At 38.9% G+C, this 18,870-nt stretch overlaps 1 long non-coding RNA gene across 1 annotated transcript in view; it reads right to left on the bottom strand.

Moving 5' to 3' along the window:
- Positions 1 to 2,452: 2,452 nt before the first annotated feature.
- The window catches only part of LOC138966048 (uncharacterized), a 34,663-nt gene continuing 18,245 nt past the window's right edge, over positions 2,453 to 18,870 (bottom strand). The window contains exons 2-3 of the long non-coding RNA XR_011455583.1: positions 6,386 to 6,573; positions 2,453 to 4,104 (exon numbers count right to left, since the gene is read on the bottom strand). This is a non-coding gene — a long non-coding RNA (uncharacterized lncRNA). The remainder of the gene's footprint in view (positions 4,105 to 6,385; positions 6,574 to 18,870) is intronic.

Raw genomic sequence — 18,870 nt, 5'->3', positions numbered from 1 at the left:
CCGGGCGGGGATGTAGCTCAGTCGGTAGCGCGCTGGATTTGTATCCAGTTGGCCGCTGTCAGCGTGAGTTCGTCCCCATGCACGTTCGGCGAGAGATTTATTTCTCCGAGTCAACTTTGTGTGCAGACTCTCCTCGGTGTCCGAACACCCCCGTGTGTACACGCAAGCACAAGACCAAGTGCGCACGAAAAAGATCCTGTAATCCATGTCAGAGTTCGGTGGGTTCAGTATAGAAACACGAAAATACCCATCATGCTTCCTCCGAAAACGGCGTATGGCTGCCTAAATGGCGGGGTAAAAAACGGTCATACACGTAAAATTCCACTCGTGCAAAAAACACGAGTGTACGTGGGAGTTTCAGCCCACGAACGCAGAAGAAGAAAACCTGTGTCCACTATGCCAGCTACGACTTCCGACTGGCAGCATATACAGTCGAGACCGGATGTAAGAAAGTCGTCGGGACCCACTTTTTGTCTTTCATACATCCGGTCTTTACTAAATCCGGTTAACCGGATGTATGAAAATATTGTGGATTGACTTTCATACATCCGGCCACGCGTCTGTTACTTGATAAAAGTAGGGTTTTTTTCATATCATTTTTTTATTTATTTGTTTTTTATGTTTAAATATTTTGATACATATCCTTGTTAGAAGGAAAGGTTTGTGAATAACAAGTGGAAAAGTACATGTACTTACATACACTGACACAGTCAGGACAACCGATAGAAAGAGCAACTGTTTGTGTAAGGAAGGCTGTTCTGCTTTGCATAAGGCCGTTCACTCTCCGCCCCCCCACCCCCCCCCCCCCCCCCCGTCCCTCTGTGTGTGTGTGTGTGTGTGTGTGTGTGTGTGTGTGTTTGTGTGTGGCTCAACTGTATTGTGTGTGTTCCCTCCACAACCCTTTTGCGCTTTTGACAATGTTTTTGGTCGTGGAAGCTTTGTAATGACCGTTGGCGTAACAAATAACATTTTCTGAGTTCTCTCTCTCTCTCTCTCTCTCTCTCTCTCTCTCTCTCTCTCCAAAACGCACACATTTATAACACACACACACACACAGACACACACACACACACACACACGCGCGCGCGCACTGAATACAACAAAAGTGAGTTAAACTTAAAACCAGTTTATTGGATTAAAACAACAACATAAAAAAAAACCTGAGTCACGACCAATGCCTCTGGTTCTAATTGTACAAAAAAATGCCTTCCTGGGCTATTATGGCTCTTCAGTCATGACAAATTTATAACAGGCTAAAATTACTGAACAGACAAACAAAACAGATTATTAATGGAGTTAAACATAAAATCAGTTTAATGGATAAAATCAACAACAACAACAACAAGAACATAAAAACAACAACAAGAACATAAAAACAACAACATAAAATACAACAAAATAAAATACAACAACATAAAATACAACAACATAAAAAAAATATAAAAAGATTACAACTGATTCACATCCTTGACCAATGTCTCTGGTTATAAATGTAACAAAAATGCCTTCTGGGCTTTTATGGGTCTTCGTGACGAATTTGTAACAGGTTAAAAAAAATGATGGAATGGAGAAACAAATTAAACAGAACAACTCGTTGACAGCTATAGAATCTGGATAAAAATCAGTTGGTGGGGAAGTTTTCAGGGCATCCTCATTTGGTGACTTGGGTCTACTTTCGTTTTCTTACAACCGGTCTTGCAACAACGCATTTGTGCTGCTCGGGACCAGATATTTGCTTTCATACAACCGGACTTTTATACATCCGATGTTCATACAACCGGAAAATTCTAAGTAATAACAAAGAGTAGCTTCTGCCGGGACCCTGCCTACCCCTTTCATACATCTAGACTTTCATACATCCGGTGTTTTATACATCCAGTCTATACTGTATTTCCATTATTTTGTCTTCTACGCTAGAAACGTTTCGTGTTGTCTCCATTTGTTGACGGCTGAGTTTTCGTTCCATGGCGGCTATTTTAGCTTCCATTAATTGTGAGTGTAGTTATACGTAGGCCTATATGTGTCATGACCTGGTGTTGCTGTGCGCTCATTGCTGGTGATACCTGTTCTTTATGTAATGTGAATAGCGTTAATAATGTGTTGCGTTTTCGTTTCGATTTTTTTTAAGCTGAATGAAAAGGTTGTTGAATAAGTTGTTTTACCTTCATCTCTCTCTCTCTCTCTCTCTCTCAGGCTCTCTCACACACACACACTCACTCAATCAATATGAAGCTTATAATTATAGCGCGTATTCCGTGGGTACAGTTCTAAGCGCTTGTCGGCACACGGCACACACACTGACACACATCTGACGCAGGTAGACGGGCTAGGGTGGGGGGATTAGCCAAGACAGACAGACAGGCAGACAGACAAACACACGCACACGCACGCACGCACACACACACACACACACGCACGCACACACACACACACACACACACACTTCACAATAGTAAGTTATGTCGATTTTATTGTTCACCACAATAGTATAAATTGTATCATGGGGTGCTCAGGCAAACAAACAAACAATCAAAAAAACAAAAAAACAGACAGACAAATAAACACACAGACAAACAAACAAATAAACAGACAAACAAACAGACAAACAAACAAATAAACAGACAAACAAACAAACAGACATACAAAGAAAGAAAGAAAGAAAGAAACAGACAAAAAGCAAAAACAAAAAACAGACAGACAGACAAACAAATAAACAAACAAATTTTTGTCTTGTTGAGGCAGAATACTTGAAGGTTTTGGAAATGTTTGAAGGACAAGAAAGAAACATAAAACATCGAATAATGAAAGAAACAGACTAACAGTAACAGTAAAATAAAAACAGAATATTGATTGCAGTTTCTTTTCGAAAGGACGAATGTTTAAAAACAGTTTAAGGCTTCAACAATAACCAGTAGTAGACACCATTTTGAACTCAAAGCCATGACGTTCCCTACGCAACTTGTAGGGAACGTCATGGCTTCGAGTTCAAAATGTAGTAGACACCAACCACCCACCAACCTTGCATCCAAACCCACTCAGTGCCGCATTCTTCTTCTTCTTCTGCGTTCGTGGTCTGAAACTCCCATGTACACTCGTGTTTTTTGCACGAGTGGAATTTTACGTGCATGACCGTTGTGTTAATCATGTAACAGTCAGTTCGGAATAGTGCTTATGCACCAGTAATCAAAGGAATACCAGACGTTTCGCACCTTTGACGGTTCGCACTTCGGACGATTCGCACTTAATCTACAATTTGGACATGACGTTTCGCACTTTTTTTGTCTTTTCGCACATTTTACTCATAACGTTTCGCACTTTTCAGAAGTGCAACCAATCAGATCGGGGCCAGTTGACCTTTGACTGCTTTTGTAGTTCACCGGTTGCAGTTCTTTTGAACCCTGCAAAACATTGGGTGTCACCATCTTCTGCCTCTTCCACTTTCCGTTTCTGCTTGTGGTGGGACAGTGTTGGTATAGTGTCTGTTGGTGTCGGCGATGACAGTTCGTTGGTGTTAATCTGTTCCTTTTCGCGACTTGTTCTCCAGGTACACAACGAATCGATGGGGTTGCTGGAACAAGGTTGTTGGGTCGCCTGTCAGGCCTCCAGGTACACAACGAATCGATGGGGTTGCTGGAACAAGGTTGTTGGGTCGCCTGTCAGGCCTCCAGGTACACAACGAATCGATGGGGTTGCAGGAACAAGGTTGTTGGGTCACCTGTCAGGCCTCCAGGTACACAACGAATCGATGGGGTTGCTGGAACAAGGTTGTTGGGTCGCCTGTCAGGCCTCCAGGTACACAATGAATCGATGGGGTTGCTGGAACAAGGTTGTTGGGTCGCCTGTCAGGCCTCCAGGTACACAACGAATCGATGGGGTTGCTGGAACAAGGTTGTTGGGTCGCCTGTCAGGCCTCCAGGTACACAATGAATCGATGGGGTTGCTGGAACAGGGTTGTTGGGTCGCCTGACGGGTCACGCCGCTTGATCTCCTCCAGTCCGAAGAAGAGTGGAGTGGCAGCAGGCATGTTGACAGCCAAGTTTCTGGGTCGACAGCCAAGTTTCGCTGAAGATATTGCAAAGCTTCTTCTTCATTCCTCATGATCTCCTGCAAATAAACAAGAAAAGCAAATGCTTGCACACGACTCTCCTTCGTTACCCCTGCCCCTCCCTGAACCACGCTGCCAAATTTTGGTCATGTTTGCTGATTATCAACTCCTACAATTGTGTAAATATTTGAGGCTTTTGCTTTCAAAATAACAGAAAATATCAACATAAAGTTTTTGCGAACATGACCCCGCTGTGACCCCAAAATGTGACGGGGGTAAACCAAACTAGAGACAGATTATCAAACCCTTGAAGTGTTCAAAGTTTCAAAGCTCTAGCTTAGAAAACACCTGAAATAACGTCATGTTAAGTTTTTATGAATCGAACATGACCCCCTCTGACCCCAAAACTTGACGAGGGTCAATTTGGGATAATAACAAACCCTAAAAGTGTGCAAGGATTCAAAGCTCCAGCTTCAAAAACATCCGAGATAACATCAATGTTAAGTTTTTACAAAACGAACATGACCCCGCTGTGACCCCAAAATTTTATGAGGGTCAAACAAACTGGGATGACTTCGTAAGATCATCAAACCCTAATTGTGTGCAAAATTTCAGAGGTCTATCTTGAAAAACATCCGAGATAACCTCAACGTTAAGTTTTTTGTCCACGGACTGCCGGCCGTCCACCCCTCCATACAGACGGAGACATATGAATCCTAATACTCACTAATTACTCAGGTGAGTCAAAAATCAAAACACACCATGAACAACATGCAATAGAAATATGCAGCAGCACATACACAGCATAAACAAAGAGGCAGCTCCATCTTTTTCATTCATGGAATGACTGAACTACGTCGCTCTACTTGATCTATCAGCGGCCTTTGACACAGTCGACCACAACATCCTCCTTCAACGCCTTCAGCACACCTTTGGTATCCATAGCACAGCTCTTTCTTGGTTCTCTTTTTATCTCACCGACCGCTACCAGACTGTTTCGATTGACAAACTGAACTCTGACCCCATCAGGCTTGAGTGCGGAGTCCCTCAGGGCTCAGTCCTTGGGCCTGTACTATTTACTCTCTACACTCAACCTCTTGACCACATCCTTGACCGACACAACGTTCTCCACCACTCTTTTGCCGACGACTCTCAACTTCACAACAGCTCTTCCCCTGACCAGTCTGAATCTCTTCTTTCCTCTATCTCTGACACTATCACTGACGTGCAGAATTGGATGACAGAAAACAAACTTCAGCTCAATAGCAACAAAACTGAAGCTATCCTAATAGGCACTACATCCAAACTCTCCAAAGCCACTTCCGACTCTCTTCAACTCTCTGACTCTTCTGTCCCTCTGTCTTCTGCTGTCAAAAACCTCGGAGTCACTCTAGACAACACCCTTTCCATGAAACAACACATCTCTTCTGTCTCTCGCACCTGCTACTTCCAACTCCGCCGCATCGCCACTATCCGCAAGTACCTTACCACAGATGCTACCGCCAAACTGGTCACTTCCACCATTCTCTCACGTCTTGACTATTGTAACTCTCTCTTGGCGGGTCTTCCCTCTTCTTCTATCTCTCGTCTCCAACGCATTCAAAATAGCTCTGCCCGTCTTCTTACGAAAGAAAAAGGGAGATCATATCACCCCCCTCCTAAATCAGCTCCACTGGTTGCCCGTTCCTGCCAGTATCACATACAAAATCAACACTCTCACCTACAAATGCCTCCATGGTCTCGCCCCTGCCTATCTCTCCGACTCTCTCTCGCTCTATGTCCCTTCACGAGCACTCAGATCATCTGCCGACTCCCTCAAGCTCAACATCCCCCACACCAAACTCAAAACAGCAGGTCAACGCTCATTTTCTTTCCAAGCACCTAGCCAATGGAACACACTACCTCTCCCCCTCCGTCAACAACAGTCCCTCGAATCATTCAAATCTGCACTCAAGACATTCCTTTTTTCCACATAATCCATGCATTCTACACTGCCCACCCCATCCCACCCTGAATAACTGTACATATTTTAATGGTTGATGGTGTGTGTGTGTTGGTGACTTTAAGTCTCCGTGTGTGTGAATGAGTGTATGTGCGTCTTGAGTCGCCTGTTGGCGAGATATGTGCGCGTTATAAATATTCGTATTATTATTATTATTACTACCACATAACTAGCAATTTTCACCCACCAGACTCCGCTCGGATTCGAACACTCAACCTATGGATTTGGAGACAATTAAGGCATCTTATACCAGGCCATTGAGCCCGCCAAGAGGCAACTAACATTATTTAAAAACACATACAGGTAAATGTTAGTCTAAAACTTGAAAGTACACAAACCTTTTCGCTGAGCACTGGTCTTCTGATGGCCGACTTCACGATGCCGCCAACGCCATGAAAAGGATCCTTCCCGTGGGATGTTCCAAAGAAGGATATTTCGACGGGCACTGCTAAGTCCTCCGCAGAGCATGACAGGTCAGTAAAGGGCTGACACTGTACTTTCCATCAGAAGTTCACCACAAGTGCACCTGCAAAAGTTAAATACATTAAAATATCACATAGGGTAAGGGACGGGAGGGGGTAAATTGAACAAGGCGAATATTTCAAGAGTTAGTGTAATTGTATTTTTACGTTACTGATGATTGTGAATGACGTTTGTATAAGACAAAATGGTGCAACGGCTAACAACGGTGGGAGGTGAGAACTTTTAGAACAATTTTGCGGAATGTCGCTGAATATCTAACTTTTGGAGTATTGATATTAGAAAATCGCAATCTACTCTTTGGTCTTTCAGTCATGGACAATGGTCGTAAGAAGATATGTAGAAAGCTCTGGCAAAAATGAAAGATAGTCGGCTTGGGTTAAATACCTATGGCTATGCAAATGAATTCAGGTAATTTGAACTTTGCCCTGTTTGCCCAAAAATGTGAACTTTTCCCTTATTTAAAGAAACAAGTCTGAGTGTTGACAAAACACATAAGATCCTTTATTTCACTTGCATATCTGTAGGTCTAACCTCACCATCTTTGCTTTCCGACTTATATGAGCCAGCAACAGCGTCTAGTTCTTAGGGTGTTCAAATTACCCCCCCTAATGCAAAAACCCTCACACACACACTGAAAATGCCTTACCCTACAAAGAAAGCAATTCACATGTTTTTTGTTCAATCAAACACACACAAACAATCGCACACACACTGAAAATGCCAGCTTAGAAGTGCACACACAAATACATTTACAAAGTATCAAGGCTCACAAATCAACAGACACAATATTACATTTTCAAAACCTTACCCTGAAATCATACATACAGACATAGTATCAAGGCTCACAAATCAACAGAGAAAATATTACATTTTCTAAACCTTACCCTGCAAGGAAACAAATTTGATATTACATGAATTTTGTTCAGTCACTCACACACACACGCACAATCACACACACATGCACTCACACACAATGAAAATACCAGCTTTGATGTGCACACACAAAAACAGACACATATCAAGGCTCACAAAACAGAGAAAATATTACATTTTTTAAACAATGAGTATTAAGGCTCACAAATCAACACAGAAAATATTCCATTTCTTAACATTACACTGCAAGGAAAAAAATTCTATATTACATAAAGTTTGTTCAATCACACACACATACACTGAAAATACAAGCTCAGAAGTGCACACACAAATACACACACATAATATCAAGTCTCACAAATCAACAAACAATATATTACATTTTTTAAACATTACCCTTCAAGGAAACAAATTCAATATTACATGAAGTTTGTTCAATCAGACACACACACACACGCACAATCACACACACAATCACACTGAAAATAGCAGCTTTGATGTGCACAAACAAATACACCGACACAGAATCAAGGCACACAAATCAACATACAAAATATTACATTTTTTAAGCATTACCCTGCAAGGAAACAAATTCAATATTACATGATTTCTGTTTATTCAAACACACACACACACAATCACACTGAAAATAGCAGCTTTGATGTGCACAAACAAATACACAGACATAGTATCAAGGCTCACTAATCAACATACACAATATTACAGTTTTTAAACATGACCTTGGAAGGAAACAAATTCAATATTACAATATTTTTGTTTATTTAAACAAACACACACACACACACACACACACACACACACACACACACACACACACACAATCATACACACACTAAAAATACCAGCTTAGAAGTGCACATTCAAATACACAGACATAATATCAAGTCTCACAAATCAACAGAGAAAATAATACATTTTTCAAATATTACCCTGCAAGGAAACAAATTGAATGATACATGAATTTTGTTCACTCACTCACACACACACACACAACAAACACATATCAAGGCTCACAAATCAACAGAAAATATTACATTTTTTAAACATTACCCTGCAAGAAAAAAAATCAATGGCACATGAATTTTGTTCAATCACACACACACACACACACACACACACACACACACACACACACACACACACACACAAATTGAAAATACCAGCTTTGATGTCCACACACAAACACACAGACATGCCCATACGAAATGAACATATATGAACATATAAGAGACATATAAGAAACCTATAAGTTTCTTATAAGAAACATATAAGTTTCATATATGACAAGTAAAAAGCTGTGTATGTCAGTTGTAGGAATAGGTTTCTTATATGAAAAAGACCCCAATTCATATAAGAATCATATATGAATCATATATGAGAACCTGCACTTCCAGAAACCTATAGTTCTCTTATATGTTTCTTATATGAATCTTATATGACTCTTATATGAATCATCACTTAGTTTCTGCATAGGAGAATTCAGGACTTAGAAAAAATATTGGACAATGCTGAATTACTGGCAATACTGGCTTTCATATATGTTTCATATATGAACAGGAAGTGGATGGTTTGCCTTGAGCATTATCTCCCCCTGACTGAACGGCCATCTTTGTGACAGCAGCTCTGTGAGGATGTTTAGCAGAAAATCAGTGAAAGAGCAGGACTAAAATGCAAAGTTCTTACAGAAATAATTGGACTTGATGTATGAATATGTGAAGAGAATGTTTATGTCATGCTGATGTTTGTGGGTGGCTGGCAGCCCAACCAACCCAACAGCTTGACAATGACAGGTTTGTGTTTTTATTCAAAATCCAGAATTTCCCTCCATTATATTTGTTTTACTTTACAGTTCTGGTTCTGCATCAGGTGATCAAATCATGTTTACCAGCACTACTTTGGTTCAAGCAACAAGAAACTGTGACAGCTGTGCATATTCAAGAAAATTATTTGTGGCTGTAACTTGTTTGTTGTTTCTTGTTCATAATTTCAAGTTTCAAAGTATTGGATTTGAAGAGGACAATGCATGTCTTACTCCTCTTCTTGTGACCAGTGATTTAGAGATCTGTTTGTTTTTGCCCTCAAAATAAACACAACTTCAGTAAAGATATGTATATATACTGAACCAAAAGGTATTTTGCAGTTGGATTCATTATAATTCAAAGTCAAGACAGTTAAATTGGGTTAAGCAGGTGTTATTTCCCTTGTAAACACAAATGTAGGTCAAGGTCGTGTGTCTAGTATGAGACATATAAATATCATATATGAGACATATAAGAATCCTATAAGGGAGATGTAGGTTTCATATAAGATTCTTATAAGTCTCATATATGAACATTTCATATATAAGAGACCTATAGCTTTCTTATAAGAGAATAGAAGATTCATATAAGAGACCTATATGAGCTCAGGTTATAGGTTCATATATGATTCATATAAGTTTCTTATAAGAATTTACCTCATTTGCATTTAAAATACCTATAAGCCACATATATGAAATTGTCATACAAGACTCTTATAAGAATCTTATATGAAATTGGGTCCAATTTCTTATAAGAACGTTTCGTACGGGTAGTATCAAGGCTCACAAATCAACAGACAAAATATTACATTTTTTAACATTACCCTGCAAGGAAACAAATTCAATGTTACATAACTTTTGTTTTATTAAACACACACACATACACACTCAATCACACACACACACACTTAAAATACCAGCTTAGACGTGCACACACAATACACAGACATAGTATCAAGGCTCACATATCAACAGACACAATATTACCTTTTTTAAACATTACCCTGCAAGGAAGCAAATTGAATGGTACATGAATTTTTTTCATGCAATCACACACACATACACATGCAATCACACTGAAAATACCAGCTATGATGTGCACACACAAATACACAGACATATCAATTAGGCTCACAAATCAGTAGACAAAATATTACATTTTTTAACATTTAACTCTGCAAGGAAAGAAATTTAATATTACATGCATTTTGTTAAAATCAAACACACACACTCACTGAATATACCAGCTTAGAAGTGCACACACAAATACACACACATAGTATCAAGGCTCACATATCAAGAGACAAAATATATATATATTTTGGTTAAAGGAGATCAGACTTGGTGTCCCATCAGCGGGTACTATTTCGGAAGGTTTTTTTTATTGTGATGTCGCCTCTGTAAACTTATAACCCTTTCACTCGCTCTCTTACTTTCTTGATAACTTTTTTTCTCTTCAGTCTGCATGTTTGTTTGGAATTTGTAATACAATATGTATTTTGAGTTACACGCAAAATGGGCATTGGTTTTTATACTGGACATTTAGTTACTTCTCCTTTCTCTGTCTCTCTCTCTGTCTCTCTCTCTGTCTCTCTCTCTGTCTCTCTCTCTGTTTCTCTCTCTGTCTCTCTCTCTCTCTCTGTCTCTCTCTCTGTCTCTCTCTCTGTCTCTCTCTCTGTTTCTCTCTCTGTCTCTCTCTCTCTCTCTCTCTGTCTCTCTCTCTCTGTGTCTCTCTCTCTCTCTGTCTCTCTCTCCCCTCTGTCTCTTCCATTTCGCACCTTCCCTCTCTATTCCTTCCCTCCCCTCCTCCATATCTCCCCCTTTCTCTCTCCCTCAGTCTCCTCTTGCTCACCCTCTCTCTTTAGGGGCGGGGTGCAACAGAGGTTCCAGACCCCCCCTCCCCTCCGCTGCCCCCACCCCCCCCCCAAAAAAAAACCCAATACTAACTGTAAAAGAAATAATGAGTGGCTGCTGACACCAGTTGACCATGTTTAAAATCAAGGGTAAGCCACAAATTGTCCATAAAATAGCTAAAACTCTTTACCTTCAGACCCCCCAACGAGGCCAGGTTGCCCCTGTACCCCAGGTTGTAACCCCCCCTTCACCCCCCCCCCCCCCCCGCTGGTTTAACTGCACCGTCCCTGCCCTTCATACCCCGCCCCCCCCCCCCCCCCTCTCTATTCCCCTCCTCTCACATCTCACTCTTTCTAAAGTGTACTGCACCGTTAATGGTACATAGTCGTTCACTCGCAGATTGACGTTTGTTTGGCGTTTACAGTTACTCCTTTCGATTACTGACACACTCATACCTACACGTTCATAGCTATACTCACATCCATATACTCACACAAACCAACACACATATTTAATCGCATCCGGCCCATACACTCACACACACACTTTTCTCATGTTCTTTCTCTCTCTCTCTCACTTATTGATATAAAATGTTTACTTGGCTTATTCACTTTCTTATTGTTCCTTCCGTCATCATGTCTCCTTTTTTTTTTAAAGGGGGGGGGGGGGGGGGGGGAGGAGTGGGGGTTATTAACTGGGGTTTATTTTGAATCAACTGTTAAACTTTTTTCTTTTACATTTCAGGTTGCAACACAATCACACTGAAAATACCAGCTTGGATGTGCACACAAAAATATACATAGTATCAAGGCTCACAAATCAACAGAGAAAATACAATTTTAAACATTACCCTGCAAGGAAACAAATTCAATATTACATGAATTTTGTTCAATCACTCACACACACACACAATCACACACACACACACAATCACACACACTGAAAATACCAGCTTGGGTGTGCACACACAAATATACAGACATAGTATCAAGGCTCACAAATCAACAGAGAAAATATTACATTTTCTAAACCTTACCCTGCAAGGAAACAAATTCGATATGTGTTCAGTCACTCACACACACACGCACAATCACATGCACTCACACACAATGAAAATACCAGCTTTGATGTGCACACACAAATACACAGACATAGTATCAAGGCTCACAAATTAACAGACAAAATGTTACATTTTTTAAGCATTACCCTGCAAGGAAACAAATTCAATATTACATGATTTTTGTTTATTCAAACACACACACACACACAATCACACACACACACTAATAAAACTCACTTAGATGTGCACACACAAATACATAGTATCAAGGCTCACAAATTAACAGACAAAATGTTACATTTTTTAAGCATTACCCTGCAAGGAAACAAATTCAATATTACATGATTTTTCTTTATTCAAACACACACACACACACACACACACACACACACACACAATCACACTGTCACTGAAAATAGCAGCTTTGATGTGCACAAACAAATACACACACAGAATCAAGGCTCACAAATCAACATACAAAATATTACTTTGTTAACATTACCCTGCAAGAAAACAAATTCACTAATACATGATTTTTGTTTATTCAAACACACACAAACACACACACCCTGAAAATACCAGCTTAGAAGTGTACATTCAAATACACAGCCATACTATCAAGTCTCACAAATCAACAGAGAAAATAATACATTTGTCAAATATTACCCTGCAAGGAAACAAATTGAATATTGCATGAACTTTGTTCAATCACTCACACACACACACAATCACTTACACACACACACTCACACATCATCACACACATGCACAATCACACACACACACACACACACACGTACACAATCACACACACTGAAAATACCAGCTTTATGTGCACACACAAAAACACATACATCATACCAAAGCTTACAAATCAACAGACAAAATAATACATTTTTTAAGCATTACCCTGCAAGGAAACAAATTCAATAGTAGTCATGATTTTTGTTTGTTCAAACACACACACCATCACACACACACTGAAAATACCAGCTTTGATGTCCACACACTAATACACAGACATAGTATCAAGGCTCACAAATCAACAGACAAAATATTACATTTTTTAAACATTACCCTGCAAGAAAAAAAATTCAATATTACATGATTTTTGTTTATTCAAACACACACACACACACACACAAACACACACACACACACACAATCACACTGAAAATACCAGCTTTGATGTGCACACAAAAATACAGACATAGTATCAAGGCTCAAAAATCAACAAAACAAAATATTACATTTTTTAAACATTACCCTGCAAGGAAACAAATTGAATGGTATATGAATTTTGTTCAATCACACACACACATACAATCACACACACACACTGAAATTACCAGCTTTGATGTGCACACACAAATACACAGGCCTAGTATGAAGGCTCACAAATTAACAGACAAAATATTACATTTTTAAAGCATAATCCTGCAAGGAAACAAATTCAATATTACATTATTTTTGTTTATTCAAACACACACAAACACACGCACACAATCACACACAATCACACACACACGTGCACAATCACACACACTGAAAATACCAGCTTTGATGTGCACACACAAAAACACACACATCATAATTATCAAAGCTCACAAATTAACAGACAAAATAATAAAATTTTTAACATTACCCTGCAAGGAAACAAATTTAATATTACATGATTTTTGCTTTATTAAACACACACACACAGATGTGCACACACAAATACACAGACATAGTATCAAGGCTCACAAATTAACAGACAAAATGTTTCATTTTTTAAGCATTACCCTGCAAGAAAACAAATTCAATATTACATGATTTTCGTTTATTCACACACACACACACACACACACACACACACACACACACAATACCAGCTTTGATGTGCATACAAAAATACAGACATAGTATCAAGGCTCACAAATCAACATACAAAATATTACATTTTTTAAACATTACCATGCAAGGAAACAAATTCAATATTACATGATTTTTGTTTTATTAAACACAAACACACACACAATCATACACACATGCACCATCACACACACACACACATGCACAATCACACACACACTTAATATACCAGCTTAGACGTGCACACACAATATAATGACATAGTATCAAGGCTCACAAATCAACAGACAAAATATTACATTTTTTAAACATTACCCTGCAAGGAAACAAATTGAATGGTACATGATTTTTTTTCAATCACACACACACACACACACACACACACACACACACACACACACACACACACACACACACACACACACACACACACAATCACACACTGAAAATACCAGCTTAGATGTGCACACACAAATACACAGACATAGTATCAAGGCTCACAAATTAACAGACAAAATAATAAAAATTTTAACATTACCCTGCAAGGAAACAAATTTAATATTACATGATTTTTGTTTTATTAAACACACACACACAGATGTGCACACACAAATACACAGACATAGTATCAAAGCTCACAAATTAACAGACAAAATGTTTCATTTTTTAAGCATTACCCTGCAAAAAAACAAATTCAATATTACATGATTTTTGTTTATTCAAACACACAAACACACACAAACACACACACACACAATCACACTGAAAATACCAGCTTTGATGTGCACACAAAAATACAGACATAGTATCAAGGCTCACAAATCAACATACAAAATATTACATTTTTTAAACATTACCCTGCAAGGAAACAAATTCAATATTACATGATTTTTGTTTTATTAAACACAAACACACACACACAATCATACACGCACATGCACCATCACACACACACACATGCACAATCACACACACACTTAATATACCAGCTTAGACATGCACACACAATATAATGACATAGTATCAAGGCTCACAAATCAACAGACAAAATATTACATTTTTTAACCATTACCCTGCAAGGAAACAAATTGAATGGTACATGAATTTTGTACAATCACACACACACACACCCACACACACACACACATGCACAGACTGAAAATACTAGCTTTGATGTGCTCACATAAAAACACACATGATATCAAGGCTTACAAATCAACAGACAAAATAATACATTTTCTAACATTAGCCTGCAAGTAAACAAATTGAATGGTACATGAATTTTGTTCAATGACACACACACATACACAATGACACACACACTAAAAATACCAGCTTTGATGTACACACACAAATACAGACATAGTATCAAGGCTCACAAATTAACAGACAAAATGTTACATTTTTTAAGCATTACCCTGCAAGGAAACAAATTCAATATTACATGATTTTTCTTTATTCAAACACACACACACACACACACACACACACACACACACACACACACACACACACACACACACACATTCAATCACACACACATTAAAAATACTAGCTTAGATGTGCACACACAAATACATAGTATCAAGGCTCACAAATTAACAGAAAAATGTTACATTTTTTAAGCATTACCCTGCAAGAAAACAAATTCAATATTACATGATTTTTGTTTATTCAAACACACACACACACACACACACACACACACACACACAATCACACTGTCACTGAAAATAGCAGCTTTGATGTGCACAAACAAATACACACACAGAATCAAGGCTCACAAATCAACATACAAAATATTACATTTTTTAAACATTACCCTGCAAGGAAACAAATTCAATATTACATGATTTCTGTTTATTCAAACACACACACACACAATCACACTGAAAATAGCAGCTTTGATGTGCACAAACAAATACACAGACACAGTATCAAGGCTCACTAATCAACATACAAAATATTACAGTTTTTAAACATGACCTTGGAAGGAAACAAATTCAATATTACAATATTTTTGTTTATTTAAACACACACACACACACACACACACACACACACACACACACACAATCATACACACACTAAAAATACCAGCTTAGAAGTGCACATTCAAATACACAGACATAATATCAAGTCTCACAAATCAACAGAGAAAATAATACATTTTTCAAATATTACCCTGCAAGGAAACAAATTGAATGATACATGAATTTTGTTCACTCACTCACACACACAACAAACACATATCAAGGCTCACAAATCAACAGAAAATATTACATTTTTTAAACATTACCCTGCAAGAAAAAAAATCAATGGCACATGAATTTTGTTCAATCACACACACACACACACACACACACACACACACACACACACACACACACAATCACACACACAAATTGAAAATACCAGCTTTGATGTCCACACACAAACACACAGACATAGTATCAAGGCTCACAAATCAACAGACAAAATATTACATCTTTTAAACATTACCCTGCAAGGAAACAAATTCAATGTTACATAACTTTTGTTTTATTAAACACACACACATACACACTCAATCACACACACACACACACTTAAAATACCAGCTTAGACGTGCACACACAATACACAGACATAGTATCAAGGCTCACATATCAACAGACACAATATTACCTTTTTTAAACATTACCCTGCAAGGAAGCAAATTGAATGGTACATGAATTTTTTTCATGCAATCACACACACATACACATGCAATCACACTGAAAATACCAGCTATGATGTGCACACACAAATACACAGACATATCAATTAGGCTCACAAATCAGTAGACAAAATATTACATTTTTTAACATTTAACTCTGCAAGGAAAGAAATTTAATATTACATGCATTTTGTTAAAATCAAACACACACACTCACTGAATATACCAGCTTAGAAGTGCACACACAAATACACACACATAGTATCAAGGCTCACATATCAAGAGACAAAATATATATATATTTTGGTTAAAGGAGATCAGACTTTGTGTCCCATCAGCGGGTACTATTTCGGAAGGTTTTTATTGTGATGTCGCCTCTGTAAACTTATAACCCTTTCACTCCCTCTCTTACTTTCTTGATAACTTTTTTTCTCTTCAGTCTGCATGTTTGTTTGGAATTTGTAATACAATATGTATTTTGAGTTACACGCAAAATGGACATTGGTTTTTATACTGGACATTTAGTTACTTCTCCTTTCTCTCTCTCTCTCTCTGTCTCTCTCTCTGTCTCTCTCTCTGTCTCTCTCTCTCTGTCTCTCTCTCTCTGTCTCTCTCTGTCTCTCTCTGTCTCTCTCTGTCTCTCTCTCTCTCTGTCTCCCCTCTGTCTCTTCCATTTCGCACCTTCCCTCTCTATTCCTTCCCTCCCCTCCTCCATATCTCCCCCTTTCTCTCTCCCTCAGTCTCCTCTTGCTCACCCTCTCTCTTTAGGGGCGGGGTGCAACAGAGGTTCCAGACCTCCCCCCCCCCCCCTCCTGCTGCCCCCACCACCCCCCCGAAAAAAAATCAATAACAACTGTAAAAGAAATAATGAGTGGCTGCTGACACCAGTTGATCATGTTTAAAATCAAGGGTAAGCCACAAATTGTCAATAAAATAGCTAAAACTCTTTAGCTTCAGACATCCCAACAGGGCCTTGCCCCTGTACCCCAGGTTGTAACCCCCCTTCACCCCCCCCCCCCCCCCCCGCTGGTTTAACTGCACCGTCCCTGCCCTCCATACCCCGCCCCCCCCCCCCCTCTCTATTCCCCTCCTCTCACCTCTCACTCTTTCTAAAGTGTACTGCACCGTTAATGGTACATAGTCGTTCACTCGCAGATTGACGTTTGTTTGGCGTTTACAGTTACTCCTTTCGATTACTGACACACTCATACCTACACGTTCATAGCTATACTCACATCCATATACTCACACAAACCAACACACATATTTAATCGCATCCGGCCCATACACTCACACACACACTTTTCTCATGTTCTTTCTCTCTCTCTCTCACTTATTGATATAAAATGTTTACTTGGCTTATTCACTTTCTTATTGTTCCTTCCGTCATCATGTCTCCTTTTTTTTTTAAAGGGGGGGGGGGGGGGGGAGGAGTGGGGGTTATTAACTGGGGTTTATTTTGAATCAACTGTTAAACTTTTTTCTTTTACATTTCAGGTTGCAACACAATCACACTGAAAATACCAGCTTGGATGTGCACACAAAAATATACATAGTATCAAGGCTCACAAATCAACAGAGAAAATACAATTTTAAACATTACCCTGCAAGGAAACAAATTCAATATTACATGAATTTTGTTCAATCACTCACACACACACACAATCACAGACACACACACTATCACACACACTGAAAATACCAGCTTGGGTGTGCACACACAAATATACAGACATATATAGTATCAAGGCTCACAAATCAACAGAGAAAATATTACATTTTCTAATCTAAACCTTACCCTGCAAGGAAACAAATTCGATATGTGTGCAGTCACTCACACACACACGCACAATCACATGCACTCACACACAATGAAAATACCAGCTTTGATGTGCACACACAAATACACAGACATAGTATCAAGGCTCACAAATTAACAGACAAAATGTTACATTTTTTAAGCATTACCCTGAAAGGAAACAAATTCAATATTACATGATTTTTCTTTATTCAAACACACACACACACACACACACACAATCACACACACACACTAAAAAAACTCGCTTAGATGTGCACACACAAATACATAGTATCAAGGCTCACAAATTAACAGACAAAATGTTACATTTTTTAAACATTACCCTGCAAGGAAACAAATTCAATATTACATGATTTTTGT

Source organism: Littorina saxatilis, linkage group LG5, assembly GCF_037325665.1.
Source record: "Littorina saxatilis isolate snail1 linkage group LG5, US_GU_Lsax_2.0, whole genome shotgun sequence".
Taxonomy (NCBI): Eukaryota; Metazoa; Mollusca; class Gastropoda; order Littorinimorpha; family Littorinidae; genus Littorina; species Littorina saxatilis.
Note: the sequence above shows the minus strand (reverse complement) of the source record. Positions and strands in the feature narration are given on the sequence as shown.